The 18,854-nt window shown below is 36.8% G+C and overlaps 1 pseudogene; it reads left to right on the forward strand.

Annotated features, from left to right (window-relative positions):
- Nucleotides 1-5,429: 5,429 nt before the first annotated feature.
- LOC118858544 lies at nt 5,430-6,748 on the forward strand (annotated as a pseudogene).
- The last annotated feature ends 12,106 nt before the right edge of the window (nt 6,749-18,854 follow it).

Below are 18,854 nucleotides of genomic sequence, written 5' to 3' on the forward strand. Positions count from 1 at the left end.
TCAAAATAGATGTTTTATAGACATCTTAAACTTAACATGTCCAAAATTGAACTCATTATCCTTATCCCCAGAACCTTCCTCTTCGTAAATACCTTATTACTATTGAGGTACCATCATTCTCTTACATGGAGGAAAGGAGAAGAGAATAAGCATGCATATAATTCTTATTTGCTAGGCACCGTGTTAAGCACTTTGCATTTATTATCTCATTTGATCCTCACAACATTACAAGACAGATTCTATTAATATTCCCATTTTAGAGTTGATGAAACTGAGGCAAAAAGAGGTTAAATGAATTTCTCTGGGTCACCCATCCAGTTAAATGTTTGAGGTTGGATTTAAGCAACCCAAGTTCATGAACTAAGTGTCAGAAATAAATTGTGGATTATTCTCTTGAGATGTAATAGTATGGAAGAAAGAGTCCAGAAAGGCTATTCACCTAAGCTTGAAATTTTTCTAGATGTCTTAAAGCTATTTAGTCATCATAAATGATGAATCAATATTCTCTTATTTTGTAATATTCATTTCTACTTTATTTTCCATCCGCTCAGATAATTAGGCATTGCCCATATCATCAATGTAGTAAAATGTAGGATATGAACATTACATATTTCTAAAAGATTATCAGTATATTGCTTGTCAATGTAAGAACTCTTACAATGAAGTTAAACACTTATCTTCATTGTTCTCTCCCTTCCACTATCAAATCTTTCAAAAAATTCCTCACTACCTTCCTACTACTCTCTTTGACTGCTTGGAGTTTGAAATTGTTATCTCAAAAACCACTAATGGACAATTCCTGGTCCCCAGGATGATTTTGCCCAAGTTTCTACCCTTAATCTAATCCTCCTTTTCAGTATACATTTTCTCTCTCAATAATATGCCATTGTCGCGGCTTCCAATATCACCTCCATGAGATACTCCAAAATCTTTATCTAGCTGTGAATGCTCTCCTGAGCTCTAGACCTCCATCTCCAAATGACTCTAGGACATGTTTACCTAAATGTTCTGCCAGCAGCTTACATTTAGCATGTCCACAAATGGATTTATCTTTCAAAGACAAAGTGCTTCTGTTTCCTCTGCACAGAGAATAGGTACTTAATTTGTTCACATTGAATTAAATTGACTTTTTGTCAACCACAATAGCATTCCCTGACATAATATAAAACATTTAAATGTTATATGGGAAATGTCCCTCTCTCTCATCTCTCATAGCCAAAAAATTATCCAATTCTCTTGATACATTTGATTATGTACTTGCACTTGTCCCCTTTCCTTTATTTCCATTGCCATCATAGTACAGACATTATCATGACTTCAATCTTGGACTACTGCAACTATTCTAGCAGAACTTGATTTACCATTCTCTCTCTCCCTTTCAATCCTAACTTCCCAGGACAACCAAAATAATATCCATTGTGCACAAACCTGGCCGTTTCATTCCTCTGCTCAAAACTCTTCAAAGGTTTATCAAATTGTTTATCAGGAGAGCATTAATTGTTACTGGCACTTAAGGCCTTCTATAGTAATGTTTCGTTCTACCTTTACAACCTTACTTCACACTACTCTTCTCCAAATTTCCAATGATCCAATCAAAGCATTGGACTATTGGAATCTCCTTTATCCAAGTCTTGTGATTTTCCCCCTTGGTGTCTTCATTCAAGCTATTCCTTCTGCCAAGAATGATATCTCTCTTTTGATAAAGTTCCATGGAAGATGGGAGGGGAAAACAGTCCTTATTAGCTGGGAGATTAGTTAAGACTTTCTAGAGAAAATGACATATAGATTGGGCTTTAAAATTATCACTTTATTCTGCATCTCTCTTATGCAGTTAACATGCATTATTTGTGTTTGCGTCTTATCATCTGCTAAGTAGACAGTAAGGTCCAAACAGAAGCCTTGACTTCTTGAAAGTTCTTATATCCTCATATAATGAGGAGAGCACTCTGAGAATGGTATAGTAGAAATAGCCATGAAACTGAAATCAGAGAGCACTGGTTGAAATCCAGACTTAGTTACTTATGACTTCTGTGATCTTAGGTAAATCATCCCCGCTCTCTCTGCCTTTGCCTCAGTTTTCTCACCTGTAAAATGATTAAGTATAATGAGATGATATGTTTCTTGCCTTTTTTTTGTGTCAAGGATTTTTTGGCATTCTGGTGAATCCTATAGATACCTTTATACATGCACATATGTATATGTACACATATGTGTGTATACATGTACATTCATGTGCATATTTATCTTATATGAAGGAAATGGTAAGTTTCAGGGAGACTTTGGTGAAAGTCTGAAGATTTATTTTTTCCCCATCCAAGTTCAAAGACCTTTTGAACTCTACATATGGAATGTACCAAAGGTTAAAAATACCTGGACTAAATGATCTTTAAGGTCCCTTCTAGTTCCTAATGCTATGAAAGACACTTAAAGAAGTAAACATTGTTATCAAATTGATTTAATTACCCAGTCTCAATTTAAAAGGCTTGGTGGGCTTCTTGGAAAAATGCACTTAGTGTTCTGAACAACTGACTTAACAGAGGAACTTTTGGATCTCAAGCCATTATTAAGTTGGAGGACGTCTATGTATAGTAAGTAACCAAAAGCATGAGCAGGGATGGAAGATGAAAAACTATTTTCCAGGATAATACTGGAATATTTAGCCTAGAAATGCAACATTTAGTCTTGGCAAATAAACAAATTCTAGCAAGTAAAGTTGCTTCTCATTAAAGTTCCAAATCAGCACCAGTTACTAACATAACTGTGCATGAGTATTGGTGATGGTGACAGAATCAGCTCTAAAGGAAACTTGTGAAATTTCACTCCTTCCACTCCATCTCGTATATCAAAATGTTAAATGTTCTTATTACTTCCTAAATTTTATTTTTTAAGGGTACAGTTTAGGGGACATGTACTGCTTGAGGCATCCAATGTCTTTGGTGAATGTACCAATATAAGTACATTGTGCTTTATTTTCCCAACTGTCAAAAATTTGGTCTAACTTTATCCTTGGAAAAAAAATGTAAAAGGAGCAGGCAGTTATAGGATATTTTACTGAAACTGAAGCCCTTGTGGCTCTGTGACTGAAGAGAAAGGGCCATATATGAAAGATTTTGTCAGGGAAGAAACATCAAAATTTATCAACAGATTAGATATTAAATTAATTCTCTTCTCTTTTCCTTTCCTCTCTTGTCTTTTTTTTGCCTTGTTTCTTCTTATATAAACTCATAATATTATTTTATTCTGTTCTGTTATATTATAGTGTTATTTTGTATCGCACTGTATTACATTAAATTTGCATTGTATTGTATTACGTATTATATCATTATACCATATCATGTTATGTTATATTATTTTATATCATAACATATTGCAACATATGTTATCCTATCATGTTATATTCACATATATTATGCTATACTTCATATATAAATATTGATCTCTATATTTGGGAATCATCTTCATAGAGATGATAGTCGAACTCATTAGAGATGATGAGTTTGTTGATGAAATAACAGGGTGAAAAAAAATAAAGCTCACCTTCAAGTTAGTGAAGTTGAAATGGACAAAGAATGAAGAAGGACTACTGAGGAAGGGTTGGGTAACTAAGAGAATTAGGAGAATGAAGTGACATCAAAACCTCAAAAAGAAAGATTATCCAGGAGTAGGTGATCAACAGCATGACATGCTTCAAAGATCAAGAAAGATGAAGATTTAGAATAGCCTATTACATTTTGCATTTAAAAGATCATTGGTAACTTTGGAGAAGGCAGTTTCAATTGAACAATGAGTTGCAAAGCCAGGTTACAGATGGTTTAAAAGAAGATAAAAGAAACAGCAACAGAGGCATCAAAAACAATCAGTTTATCCAGAGTGATCAGAATAATATCTACCAAGGTTTCAACCACTAAAAGGGATTTTTCAAAAAAGCATGTTTGATCAAGTCATGCCTCTACTCAATAAACTCTAGTGGCTTCTTGTTGTTTCTAGAATCAAACTTAAAAAACATACTGTTAAGCATTTAAAGCTTTTCCTAACCTAGGACCTACTCCCCACTTTCTAGTCTTATTATACCTTACTCCCTACTATGTATTCTTCAATCCAGTGCCCGTGACCACCTTGCTGTTTTGCAAATAAAATGCTTCATGTCTCTGTTCCAGGCATTTTTTATGGCTTTTCCCCATTTCTGGAATGCTCTCTTTCTTCATTTCTGCCTCCTGACTTCCCTGGCTGAGATCAAGTCACAACTAAAATCTTACATTCTACAAGAACACTTTCCTGACCTCTTTTAATTAATTCTAATTTATATTGTGTATTGCTTGTTTGTACATATTAATTTGGTTATCTAACTCATTAGATGGTGAGTTCCTTGAGGGCAGGGTCCACATTTTGTTTCTTTTTGTGTGCATAGTGCTTAGTATAGTGCTTGGAAAAGAGTAGGTAAAAGAAGCAAGAAAAAGTTTTTACATTGGAGGGAAAGATTGGGGAGGTGAGGGGGATTGAGTGAACCTTACTGTCATCAGAATTGGCTCAAAGAGGGAATAGCATATGCACTCAATTGGGCATAGAAATCTATCTTTTCCTACAGGAAAGGAGGAGGGGAAGGAGACAAGAAAAGGGAGAGAGGCATTTGAAGGGAGAGCAGATATGGGATAGGGAATAGTCAGAAGCAAAACACTTTTGAGGAGGGACAAGGTGAAAGAAGAGAGAGAATAGAATAAATGGGGGGCAGGATGGAGGGAAATATAGTTAGCAATAGCAAGTGAGGAAAAAAATTGAAGTGAGTTTCTCTGATAAATTCCTCATTTCTCAAACATATAGAGAACTAGGTCAAATTTATAACAGTCAGAGCCATCCCCAATTGATAGATGACCAAAATACATGAAGTTTTCAGGTGAAATAATCAAACTTGTCTATAGTCATAAGAAAAAAAAGAATGCTGTCACTATTGATTGGAGAAATGCAAATTAAAGCAATTCTGAGGTACTTTCTCATACTTATTAGATTGGCTAATAGGACAGAAAAGAAAAATGGTATATGTTGAATGGAATATGTGGAAAATGAGACATTAATGCATTGCTGGTGGAGTTGTGAACTGATTCAACCATTCTGTAGAGCAATTTTGAACTATGCCCAAAGGCTATAAATCGTGCACACCCTTTTACCTAGCAATACCAATACTAGGTCTATATCCCAAAAGAAATAAAAAACAAAAAAAGAAAAGGACCTATATGTACAAAAATATTTATAGCATTTTTTTTGGTGGGGGCCAAGAATTGGAAAGTGAGGGAATGCTCATCAATTAGAGAATGGTTTAGCAAATTGTGGTATGTGATTATGATTCAATGACATTGTGCTATAAGAAATGATGAGCAGGCCCTCAGCCTCTATTCTCTGAGCCCAGCAGAGAATGTCCCATCCAGAAACTCAAAATGTCTATTTATAGGATCCAGGCAAGAGAGATCTTTGACTCTCATGGGAAATCCACCGTTGAAATTGATCTTTACCTTGGAAAAGGTCTCTTCCAAGCTGCTGTGCCCAGTGGTACTTCTACCAGCATCCACAAAGCCTTGGAGCTCTAAGAAAATGACCCGCTATATGGGGAAAGGTGTCTCAAAAGTAGGTGAGCACATCAATAAAATTATTGCCCTGACCATGATCATAAAGAAACTGAATGTTGTGGAGCAGGAGAAGATTGACAAATTGATTTTAGAGGTGGACAACATTGAGAATAAATCTAAATTTGATGCAAATGCCTTACTGGGAGTGTCTCTGGCTGTTTGTAAGGAAGGACAGAGCTGCTGAGAAAGTTGTCTCCTTGTACTGCCGTATTGCTGACCTTGCAGGCAACACGGAAGTCATCCTACTATTACCAGCCTTCAACATGATCAGTGCTTCCCTGCTGGTAACAAGTTGGCCATGTAAGAGTTCATGATCCTCCCTGTTGGAGCAGCAAACTTCAAGGGGGCTCTGCTCTTCAGAGCTGAGCTCTACCATAACCTGAAGAATGCAATTAAGTCAAAATATGGACAATATGCTACCAATGTAGGGGATGGAAGTGACTTTTCCCTTAACATCCTGGAGAATAAAGATGTTCTGAAGCTGCTAAAGAATGCTATTGGTAAGGCTGCCTATACTGATAAGGTTATAATTAGCATGGATGTTTCTACCTCAGAATTCTCCTGATCTGGTAAATATGACTTGGACTTCAAGTCTCCTGATGATTCCAGCAGATACAACTCCCCTTCTGAGCTTTTGGACCTCTTTAAGACCTTCATCAAGGCCTATCTGGTGTTGCCTACTGAAGATCCCTTTGACCAGGATGATTGGGAAGGTTGGAAGAATTTCACTTCTACTACCTCCCATCCCCCCACCCCAGGCATCCAGATGATAGGGAATGGTCTAACAGTGATCATTTCCAAAGCACATTGAAAAGGTTGTGAACGAGAAAGCCTGCAACTGCCTCCTACTCAAAGTAAACCAGATTAGTTTCATGACTGAATCTCTCCAGGCATGCAAGCTGGCTCAGTTCAATGGATGGGGTGTAATGGTTTCCCATCACTCTGGGGAGACTGTATATATCTTCATTGCACACCTAGTGGTGGGTCTCTGCAGTGGGCAGATCAAGACTGGTGGCCTCTGCTTATCTGAGTGTCTAGACAAGTATAACCTGCTTCTCAGAACTGAGGAAGAGCTGAGCAGGAAGGCTAAATTTGCTGGAAGGAACTTCAGAACCTCTCAGGCCAAGTAAGCTCTGTGACCAGGAGGCCTCAGAGCTCACAGGCACCAGTCACCTCTGTAGAAGTCTGCCCCTGTCCTAAGAATGCACAGCACCAAGTACTAGATCAGTTTTATTTTGGGGGCAGGGGCCTCTGCCTCTTAACTTCTTTCTCCCCTCCACCTTTCTGTGATGTTCTCACTGTTTCCTTAGAACTATCTTACCATTGACTGTACCTGATTATCTGTCATTGTCAAAAAATGCTTATCATCTTGTGACTGAGATAGAATGACCTGTTCTCACCCCCACCCCAGTGTTGACGTGTGGAGCCATATACTTGTGATAAAGCCATGATGAACCCACAGGCCAGATCCTTAGTGGCTTCTGTGTGCATAATAAAAGTATTCAGTAACCCCCGCACACAAAAAAAAAGGAGGGAAGGAGGGAAGGAAGGAGGGAAGGAAGGAAGGAAGAGCAGGATGCTCTCAGAAAAACCTGGAAAGTCTTACATTAGCTGATGTAAAGTGAAACTTACTGTGTACAAAGTAACAGCAATATTGTAGGATGATGAGCTGTGTATGACTTAGCTATTCCCAGCAATAGAATGTTTCAAGACAGCTCTGAAGGATTCAAGATGAAAAATGCTGTCCATCCCTAGAGAAAGAAATGATGGTGTCTGAATACAAATTGAAGCATGCTCTTTTTCTTGAGGTTCGTTCTTCCTCTCTCTCTCTCTCTCTCTCTCTCTCTCTCTCTCTCTCTCTCTCTCTCTCTCTCTCTGTCTCTGTTTTCTTTCATAATATGGCTAATATGGAAATGTTTTTTATGACTACACATATATAACCTATATCAAATTACTTGTCTTCTAGATGGGGGTGGGGTGGAAAGAGAAGAAGGGAGAGAATTTGGAACTCAAAGTTTTAAAAACAAATGTTAAAAAATATTTTTGCATGTAACTGGGTAAAATAAAATATGAAATAAAGAGACTTAAACTTTTACTTTAAAAAAAAAGATGGAGGAGAATGGAAGTCTTGCTGGGGCCAAAGAACAAGCTCAGGGATCATCAGGGATAGAAAAAGACAAAAAGATGAAAGATAATGATCAGACAAAGGAATATTGGCATTTGTGAACATGGTAATACTAAAGGTATGTAGCACTAGCTATGCGTAACTGACATGGAATAAAAGAGTAAGTCATGGAAATTAAATGGGCTGAGCAACAAGTGATATATATTTTGAATTCCCCTACTATGAGATAAGGAGATGGGGAGAAGACAAAGAATGCATCAATCACTAAATTCAATGAGAGGAATCAGAATGTTCTAAGGACTTTGTAAATAGCCACTATGATCTTGATTGGATGATAAATTTGGAGAATATGAACTTCAAAGGAAGAGAAGAACCAGTGAATTGGTGTGCAGTGTGGGGAGGAGAGAACGCATGAATGAAAATGTATCTAGTACTGGAAAGAATAAAAAGGCAAGTGATGTCATCAGGAGCTGGGTTTTAATAATGATAAAAAGATGGAAGGAGTGAAAAATAGAGAGATTTAAGTTAGGAAAAATGATTCTGTTCAATATAGAGCAGGAATTACAAATTGTACAATGCAAACATAGAGAATCAGACAGATTTAAAGTACAATATTAAGGAATCGGGTGGATGGGGAGTTGGGTTTGTAAAAACACAGTCAGAGTTCCCAATCACTGCTTTAAGGTAACAGCAAAAGCAAGTAGGAATATGCTAATCACTGACAAGTTAATCAAGTCAGAAGATAAGTGGTTGAAGAGAGTTCTTTGGAAGGAAGCATATGTTTAGATGGTTCATCCCCCTCTCTCCCACCCACTGCCCTTTAGTTCCAACTCAAAAAAAGCAATAACAGATAGATATGTGGGCTCCCAGTAAGGATTTAGAGGTGTCTAGCTTTCTCTGGAGAAGACTCTAGGAGTTAGGAGGCAGGAGTCTTGTCCAAAGAGGGTGCTTTGATGTTGCAGATGGTACTAAGAGAATCTAGGAGTTAGGAAGTAGGTGTCTATAATCAGGTACTGGAGATGTCCCTGGACCAAAGACTAACCGAAAGAACTTGTAGCTCCAGCATTCACAGAGGGAGTTTTTTCACCAGAAAATTCCTTATAGCAATGAACTTCCAGAATCCGTCCCTATCCTATCCTTATCGCCTGAATGTCAAAGAATATTGAAGCACCACAAATTGCATCTCATAAGGTAGTCTTCATCACCCATAGGAAAACAGGTTGACAAGTTTTGTTTACAACAGAGCTTGCTGCACATATAGGCATCCAAGAGAATATTCTGTCTTTCTTCATCCCTTGCTATCTATCAGTACTTCAACCATTAGTAAAGCTTAGTTTGCTCTGGCTTTGTACTGCAATCCTGGATCATAGCCTTCACACAGCTGGTCCAGCAAGCTGCTAAGAGCTTTAGTGATAAGAAGCCTGGCTGCTGTGACTCTTAAGCTTGGAAGCATCCTTTAAGATGTGCCAATGTTGGCCTGTCACACAGGACCATGGGTTATTCTTCAGTTCATCTCAGTAGCTGCTAGCTTTTAAGATACTGATGTTTGAATCATTCTTGGTATATCTTCTTTCAGTGATCAGAGAGAAGTATAGTTTTCTCCCCCACTCACCTACTCCATTCTGATAAATCCCCCTAGAGGTTAGGTCTTTCATGTTAATTTCCTCTACAGTGAAGACAAGACCCTCTGCAGTTGTCTCTGAAAGCTACTTTGAGACGGAGGAAGACAGAGATGTCCCTGGTGGTCCAATGTTTTATTAAATCAGATCATTTTTATCCTACATCTAACATTTATTTCCTCTCATTGACTATGAAGATTTTTTTGTGAGATAAGACTGAAATTCGCCAAATTAACTCTATTCAACAAGCATTTATTAAATGCCTCTTGTGTTGGTATAGAAAAACTAAAAGCACTCCTATTCTCAAGAAACTTACTTAAATTCTGTTGAATTCTTCCTGTGAGCCTAGGTGCTCAGGTCAGATTTATACATAATAATCTCCTTGGTTCTGCTACCTGTCTACTTTCTCCTCTTTATGATCTATTCTTCATTGAGCTCTTGAATTAAATATCCCAATTTGTGACTGTTCATATGACATCTCATTTGAAAATACTTAAATTGCTCCCTATACAGTTAAGAGCTAAGGAGATAGTGGCCACTAAACAAGTATAGGCTTTAGATATAGGCAACATTTCCAAGCAGTTTAACAATGCAATGGAAGAGAAAAATAAAAAGTTAGCTACATGAATTGAGTTTGTAAAGGGAAGGGCCAATTTTTTTTAATCTGGGGGGAAATGAGCATGTCTGTAAGAATTGCAAGATTCATCAGAATATGGGAAGAAGCATGAGGGAAAAAAGGGAAAGAAGGGAGAGACAGAGAGACAGAAAGAGACAAACAGAGACAGAAAGACAGAGACAGAGAGAGACAGAAAGAGAAAGACAGAGAGAGAGAAGCATGTGGGGAAGGAATAGGGAGAGAAATTGCAGATATCAAAAAGAAGGGTGACACAAAGTACTGAAAAGGAGATAAAGGATAGGATAAAGGGTACATGTAAAGGGATTAGCCATAAATAAGTTTATCTTCCTTCCCGCGCTCCCCCTCCCCACTTTTGGATACCTGCAGGGAGGATAGAGTGGTTGAAGTGGTAGTGTTTTGAGAAATGGAAGTCTTGCTGTGAGTGAAAAGAGAAGACAATTGGAAATTGTCAATGGAAGGATGGTTCACAAGTGGGGAAACATGATAACCCAGCTGTTTTCAGGTTGATCAGCCTCTGATAGTCAGAGGGGTTACTGCAGTCTTTTGAGAGGCTATTCTAGATCTTGACTGGAGAGAAATTGAATTGATTACTGGGCTGGAAATTCTAGGATATTGCCTCCTGATGGACAACTCAGATACTATACTCCATTATTGCATAATTAACAGAATATTTTATGGTTTACTTCTAGACTCAGGGACCATATTACACATGACTACTACTACATTTATAGCCTCAGTATCACCTGTGGTACAACAAGATATCATATTTGGAGGGTCATCAAGGATATTTTAATTCTTTTTTCAGCATATGTTCCTCTGTGACTTGCCAATTGGTCCAAATATGATGAATAGTAAATTCAATCACATACTATCAATGAAAGTTTGGAAAAGCACCTTGCTAATAAAAGACAAAAGCCCTGTGATAAAATCAAGGTGACAAGATCTGGATATTGGAATTCAGAATGTTTTGCCTCTGTTTTCCTGTCATTGCCCTTGAGATTTTGACTTCCTGCTTGTCATGTAAGGAATTGGAGCATTCAGTGATCTCCTATGAGTTGGATAAACCCAAGTTCAAAAAGAGGTATTTATTGCCCCACTTTGACTCAGGATAAGTGACAACTTTTCATCCCAAGAGCAAAAGAACAAGAAGGAAAAAAGTCAATCAACAGTAGAAACCAATATTCAGATCTGATTCCCTTTATCTTATTACACAGCTTTCATGCCCATTGAGATTATATACCTTCACTTTACCCTTAGACCCCACTGAGGGTGTATATCCAAATTTATCACTCTATTCCTACATGATCATTTACTTTGCAACTAAAGGTAAATAACAATTACAAAAAATAAGGGGAATGCAATGGCTATAGGTTATTGTTACATTTTAATACAAAGGAAACAACTTGTTTCTGATGTGAGAGTTATATCAGAACCAGATATTTGTATATAGTCATACCATCATTGTTTTTAAAATACCAAATGAGAATAAAAGAAAAAGAAAATTGGTATGAAGCTGAAGCAATGCTAATCTAATCTGTTAAACAAGTTTTCATAACTAAAAATAGAAAACAGATAAAAGAATAGACATTGTAACATACTCTTACTATTGCTACCATTAGGTAATGAAAAACACTCAGAAGCAACTCATTAACAAATATTTGATCTTGTTTCTAAGCAGAAAGATGCACAAGTCAAAGGCAATGTCAGTTTATGTAATAGAATAGTTTGTAAAATGTTATGGAGGAAGATAATAGATTATGTAAAGCATTGTCTTATAAAAAAGTGAAAGATGCTGGTGAGAAAATCAAGTTTGCAGAATGTTTGTTGAGAATTTTTTTTTAAATCAGTCTAAGAATATTTGAGGAAGAAACTGAGACAATTGAGAAATGAAATCAGACTTTCCAGTCCTGCTTTAACAAACTCTTTCTCACCAAAATTTCCTTGGCTCCAACACATTTATACTGCAACTTCACAATCCCCAATGTGTCACAAATAGAAACAGCTCTTATGAAAATATAGATGGGACAACAGAAATAATATACTGAAAGGGACACCAAAATTCTAAGCACACCAAGGGCTGGATTCCTATGGCATTAGAAAAGAAAAAATGGTAGTAAAGGATCCTTGGACAAGTCACCAATAATATTTCTTTAAAAATATTAGTAACTGGTGACCACTAAGGCCTATTTTTTTAATTTCTCTAACATTATTAAGGTAATATACACATATATCAAGAACATCCTTAATTAAGGTGTCAAAAAGAATAGATAAGAATCAACAATTAAAAATGTTTTACAGAAGACCGCATTAGTGTAGTCACACCATTTACTAAAAAGTTCAGAGAATGTAATAAGATATTTATTTTTTATGATTGTATACAAAATTTGATTTGATTGAGGAAAAAAAATACATTTAAAAGATAATACACACCAAGTTGTCTCCCTGGTGTATGTTAAGATCAAGCCAGATTCTTTGAATTATAGCATAAGTTAGTTTGTTGACTCTCTAAAGATCAAGTCAAACATAAAACAGGAAGATTAATCTTTGCCAAAGTGTCTACCATTATGATAGAGGATGTCCATTGCAAATAACAGAAGTATTAACTATAGATGCTGAGGTAGTCCAGATGCTCCTGCCTGTGGATTACATTGTACTAATTGCATCAAGTTTTGGAAAATTGCAGAGCTTCCTAAATGAGAATTATTATGATCACTCCAGAGTTGAGTATAATACTCCATATGCAGGGTGGGGTGGGGGATGATGTGGAGGAGAGATGAATAATGCTTATTTTTTGCTGGCTGTGATAGCACGTACATGGAGAGGCTGAATCTGGTGGATTGCTTGAGTTTGGGCAAGTTAAAACTTCAATGACAATTGATAGTGGCATCAGTATATTAGTATTATGGGTAGCAGTTGTGGATGCCTAGCTTGGGAGGGAGAGAGGAGGGAGAGAGAGAGGGGGAAGGGGAAAGGAGAAAGAAAGGAGGAAGGAAGGAAGGAAAAAAGGAAGGAAGGAAGGAAGGAAAGAGGGAGGGAGGGAAGGAAATAATGATTCTATTTAGCCTGTGGAATACCTTTGGATGAATTATAGAACTAATCTACTAGAACTTGTAACTTGGGCAGGCATTGAGGATGGATAATAAACTAGGCCCAGAACTGAATAGGAAGAGGAAAGCAAACTTGATTGCCTTTCAGCAATTGTGCTGTACATCTAACCAAGTCAAGTTTCTTTCCACAAAAAGATGGATCTTTTTAATATTGATATTAATCCTTCCATGTGATTGGGCTGTAATAAATTAATCAACAAACATTTCTCAAGAACATATAATATTCTAACAAATGGGCTAGATATTGAGAATACAAAAATGAAACAGTTTCTGACCTCAGAGAGCTTATATTCTACTGGGGAGATGGAACACAACTACAGACATTTTGTATTAAGGGGGAGGGGCAGCAGAATGTGGAAGGGGAAGGAATAAGCCTTTCTAGAGTGCTTATTGTTCGAAGTGCTTTACAAATACAAAGTAAATAAAGAGTCAGGCCTCATATAAAAGGTGGTAGTTTTGCTAAATGAAAAGTTGGGCAGAAGAAGCGGCATAAAAAATATGATCAGAGACATGTAGGACTAGAAACAAAGTGGTAGGGGGTTTGTTCTGTAGCAAGAGCTAGGAATAATCCTTCTACATGCTTCACAAATGTTGGGAAGAGATACAGAGGACTAAACACCTAGCTGGTTGAGTACAAACCCTATGGAGGGTTTACCAGAGGATACAGTATGGACTGAGAAGCATGGATGGATGGGTTGCCAAATGTACCATTGAAAGAAGCCCTCATATTAATGAGAGCACAGCTTCACAAAATACTGACGTGGAGAATCGGAGAAGTCTGGTTGCTTTAATAACTAATTTAGGCTTTCTGTATGATGCTAATGCATATAAGTCTGAGAGAAATATCACAGGACTAAAAGTTAGATCTAGGTTCAAAATCTTAATTTTACTATTAACTAGCTATATGATTGTGGATAAGTCTCTTATTGTCTTTGGAATTCATTTTGCTCATCTGTGAATTGAGGGTTTTAGATTACATGACCAATAAATTCTATTTCCACTCTAATCTCCTAAGAGTCTAAGTAGCTGTGAAGTTAAAAATCTAGTATATCATTTATAGATTTAGAGGTAAAAACAACCTTGGAAACTATTCACTCTAACCCCCTTATTTTACAGATGAGAAACTACCCTAAATAAGAGAAGCGATTTGCCTAAGATCCCACTGGAACAAAGTGTGAGGGCCAGGATTCAAACTGAGGTTCTTTAACACCAGATCTAATGTTATTTCACTGAACCAAACTGGAATTTGGTAACCTTCTGTGTCCTAGGTGACTCTAAGAATATAAGTTGCAAAAAAGGTGATGGTATTTAGTGGTTTTGGTAGTTTCTTCACCAGAAAGTTCTAATACCAATGAAATCATGGTTGAGAATGAAAAACAAAAAAGAAAAGAAAAATGTAGCTATTATATAGCACTGTTTGTAGTTATTATCCTTACAATCACCCTGTGAGATAGTTAGTCCTAGTATTACTATCCTTCATTTATTGATTAGAAAAATGAGATTTATCAAGTTTAATTGGCTTGCCCGTAGTCTCATGGCAAACAAGTAGAAGAACAAATAACCCTGGTGCCTTGGCTGGCTTCTACCAGTTTCCTTACCCATTTAGTTAAAGCTAATTTTATATGTGGACTATAATAATATGGCTTTACTGAACCCTGATCTTGAATGCAACGAGACCAAGAGATCTTGTGAATCCAATTAAAAATATTCAATAAACTCATTTTAAAAAAGAGGAGAATCTTGAAGCACTAGCTCTTACCCCTTATGAAGTAACTTCATGAGACAGATAAGCAGATTGAGCATTTTTATCTGACATAGAAACCCAACCTATGATCCAATTCAATCACTTAAAATTTCTGGCATCTTTTTCAAATTTCCTTAATGACACTCTAGGAAGGAATGTGAAGCTGACCCTAATGGATGTGATGTATGAGGGTTATTAATGGTAACCAATACTATGGTGAATGATTAAATGGAACAATTACCAGCTCGTCAGCCCCTACTCAATGTTCAACTTAGAATGGAATGGAAATCACCAGCTCATTTCACATTGTCTGTTGATTCATTGCCAGCTTTCCTCTCTGTTAATATCTACCTGGATGATGTTTAAGCTGGTGAGTCATCGGAGAGATGAAACATTTCATACTTTACTGCTAATCCCTCTATCCCACCTAGCTCCTTAATCTTCCTTGTTTTGATTGAAATCTACTTCTTAAACACTGCTAAGTATGCTGTACCCAGTCATTCTCTTAGCAAACTTTTTGCTTCAGTTTTTTTTAAATTTCCTTATGTATGATTTCATTTAAGTGCCAACTATTTCATAATTCGAGCTGACACTTTAGAAGTGTAGCATAAAGAATTAGCATGAATATGCTCATTATCTCAGTCTTGTGTGTAAAGGTTCCAAAAGTCTAAGAACCATAAAAACTCTTCATATATTTAAACTCCCCAAATCCATTAAATGTTATCAAAGGTTTAACAAAAGGAAGGAAATAATTTCCTGTCATTAAGAGGCCTCCCAATTCCTCCTCTCCGTTCTGGGGCTTCTTATGATAGTGGGAGAGGAAGCCAAGAAGGGGAATGGGGAGATAAATTGAGAAGGAAGCTTTGCCAGCTCTCCCACCCTGTCTTGGTGTCTGGCCTAGTCTATATTTTGAAAATAAGATTTCATAGAAAGCATTTTTTTAAATATTCCAAATGAGTTTCTACAGTATTTTCTGTTGTCTTGTAAGAGATGACTGATCTAGAGAAGAAGCAAATTGGAAGTGTTTGCACCTAACTAATCAAAATTTATCCTTCATATCCAGGGAACCTGCCATAGCACCTGTAAATACTTATTTAATACACAGGTGTTAGAATGTATATATTTGCAAATCAGCTTGCCAATTTGCAGCCTCTTTTTTTTCTTTTTAATGTGAGTAGGACAATCAGTCAGCCATTGTAGTTGTAGGGGCATAAAGACCAAATAAAGCAGTTCCCTAATCCTCCTCACTTCCATCTGTTTGGGCCCTGCTTCTCAGGTATAATTTAGACAGGCAGATGTGCAATCCGGGAAACGTTCCAAGTTCACTTTATTTACTTCCTTTTAAAGGAAAAGTAGGGCTTCAATAACATCTTCAGGAGACAATTTCATTTCTCCAAGCATTCCACCTCAGCCTCAGGATATTTGTAATTCTCAGATCACAAACTGTTAGCTTATTCACTGAGACTTACTAGGTGGTCTTTCCTATATGTTAAATATAACCACTGGCTACTTCTCTTTATCTCACCACTGTTCTTTTATTGGTTTCTCTTATGGGATACTGGCTCTGCGGAGGTCACTGTGAGTACCTGACAAGTGGGTCCTATATCAGCCTAGGAATAATCATTTCTGTAACTCCTACTATGTGCCAATTCCTAGGCTAAGTGCTTTAGTATCATCTCACTTGATCCTTACAACAACCATACAAGGTAGATGTTGTTATTTATCTTCATTTTAAAGCTGAGGAAACTGAGGCAGAGGTTGTGACTTGCTCAGAATCACATACAGATGATAAGTGTCTGAGTAAAGATTTGAACTCAGGACTTCCTAATTTCATGCCCAGAGCTCAATCCACCATACCATCTACATTGTAGTTGCTGAAGTCCTGACAGAAAACATCTCCTACTATCCGTAGGGCCCTAGAGAGCTGACTCAGAGAATAGAGCACTGGACCTGTATTCAGGATAACCTGAGTTCAAATCTTATCTCATCTACTAGCATTGTGACTCTGAGCATGTCACTTAACCTCTATCTTCTTCAGTTTTTCCACCTATAAAATGTGGTTAACACTAACATCTGTGTCACAGGGTTGTAAGCATCAAATGAGTTTACATATGTAAAAGCAAAACTTAAAGTGCCATGTAAATGCTAGCTATCATCATCATCCTTAATATTATTATTAATTACTCTAGGAAGGCTGTTCTCAAACTGAGGTCTTGTAAGTATATATATATATATATATATCATATTGCAAACAGGAAAGCATTATTTAATATTAGCTGACATAATAAATTATTATCAATTCCCCATGATTCACATCTCATAGACAACTTAGGTACCTTGTTTCTTTACATGTAAATCATCAAGGACTATTTTATTGTAAAGTTCTTAGAACACAGCAAAAATCCTCCAAATAAAGTGGGTGCCTACTGATTGGGGAATAGCTGAATAAATTGCACTGTCTGATTATCATAGAATATTTGTGCCTTGTAGTATATGACAGTGATAGAGTAAAAAATCACTGGCTCTGGAGTGACCTCACTGTAACTTGTAACCTCTTGTAACCTCACTTGGGTCTTAGTTTTCTCTTTGGTAGAAATGAGATGGCCTTCCATTTCTAAACCTATGATTCTATGATACCTCAGACAGAAGGAATCCAGAGAAACTTGAACAGACTTTTATGAAATGATGCAGAACAAAAGAAGCAGACCCAAGTAAATAAGGTACTCAACAAGAGCAGTAATGTTAAAAGAAACAATATTAAAAGTTATCAGAGGTCAGACTAATCTTCAATCTTTACACCAAAGGGCTGACAATGAAACATCACATTCTTTTCTTTCTAAAGAAGTGGTAGACTAAAAACGAAAAATTAGGAATAGCTTGTTGGATTTGGTAGTATGTGCTTATTTCTCTTGATCACTTTTTTAGAATGGAAGGTTCATTTGGTGGGAGTGATAGTGAAGTATTATTGGTTTTTTTTAAAAAAAAGATAAAGTAAGTAAGAATTTATTAGGTACTTACTATATGCCAGGAGTGATTGTGAAGTATTATTGGTTTTTTTTAAAAAAAGGATAAAGTAAGTAAGAATTTATTAGGTACTTACTATATGCCAGGAACTCTTCTAATCATTAGAGATACAAAGATAGGTAAAAAATCGACCTTACCATCATATTCTTCTGAAGGAGATAACATGAAAGCAACTATGAACATACAACATACATATGGGATAAATTGGAGGTAATCTCAGAGAAAAGACACTAGCTTTGGTGGAGTGGAGAGAGGGGCCTGGAAAGGCTGAATGTAAAAAGTAGAATTTGTACTGTGTCTTGGAGGAAGCTGGAGAAGCCAGGAGGCAGAGACAAGGAGGGAGATCATTCCAAACATGAGAAATATCCAATGAAATGGCATAAAGTTGGGTGAGGAACAACAAGAAAGTCAGTGTTGCTGAAAGTAAAGTGTAAGGACACTGGAAATATGTGTAATGGTTGAATAGCCAAACAGATCATTTTATATTTGATCCTAGAGTAATAAGGAGACAGTTTTAATTGAGTAGAATCAATAAAACAAACAAAATGACTAATATATTCATGAACTTCTGTAAAGCCAATAGCCAATTGTGCTTGTTTGTTTAGTTACACACATTCAGTCAGATCTTGAAAAGAACAATACACTTACTCCTTCACCTGGGAATGAAGTTAATCCCTTTCCTATGAAATTGTTCTTTCGACTTTCAAAGAACACTGTAGTCAGTCATTCAGTGATGTCTGACTAACTGTACATGATGGTGAGACCATGTTGGGAGAGGTCAATTGGATGCATGAAAACATGGTAGCAGATGGTGAAATAGTGTGTGGGAAATTGGGTGGGGTGGAAAGACTCTCACAGATAGAGATGAAAAGATTAACTATAGGTGACAGCTGCTGGTGAGGGAGTTGACAGATTTTTTTTTCCCAGGTATCCAAGCCTCCTCACCACATTTGCTATAGAAATGGAAAATATGAAACCAA

Source organism: Trichosurus vulpecula, chromosome 7 (genome assembly GCF_011100635.1).
Source record: "Trichosurus vulpecula isolate mTriVul1 chromosome 7, mTriVul1.pri, whole genome shotgun sequence".
Taxonomy (NCBI): domain Eukaryota; kingdom Metazoa; phylum Chordata; class Mammalia; order Diprotodontia; family Phalangeridae; genus Trichosurus; species Trichosurus vulpecula.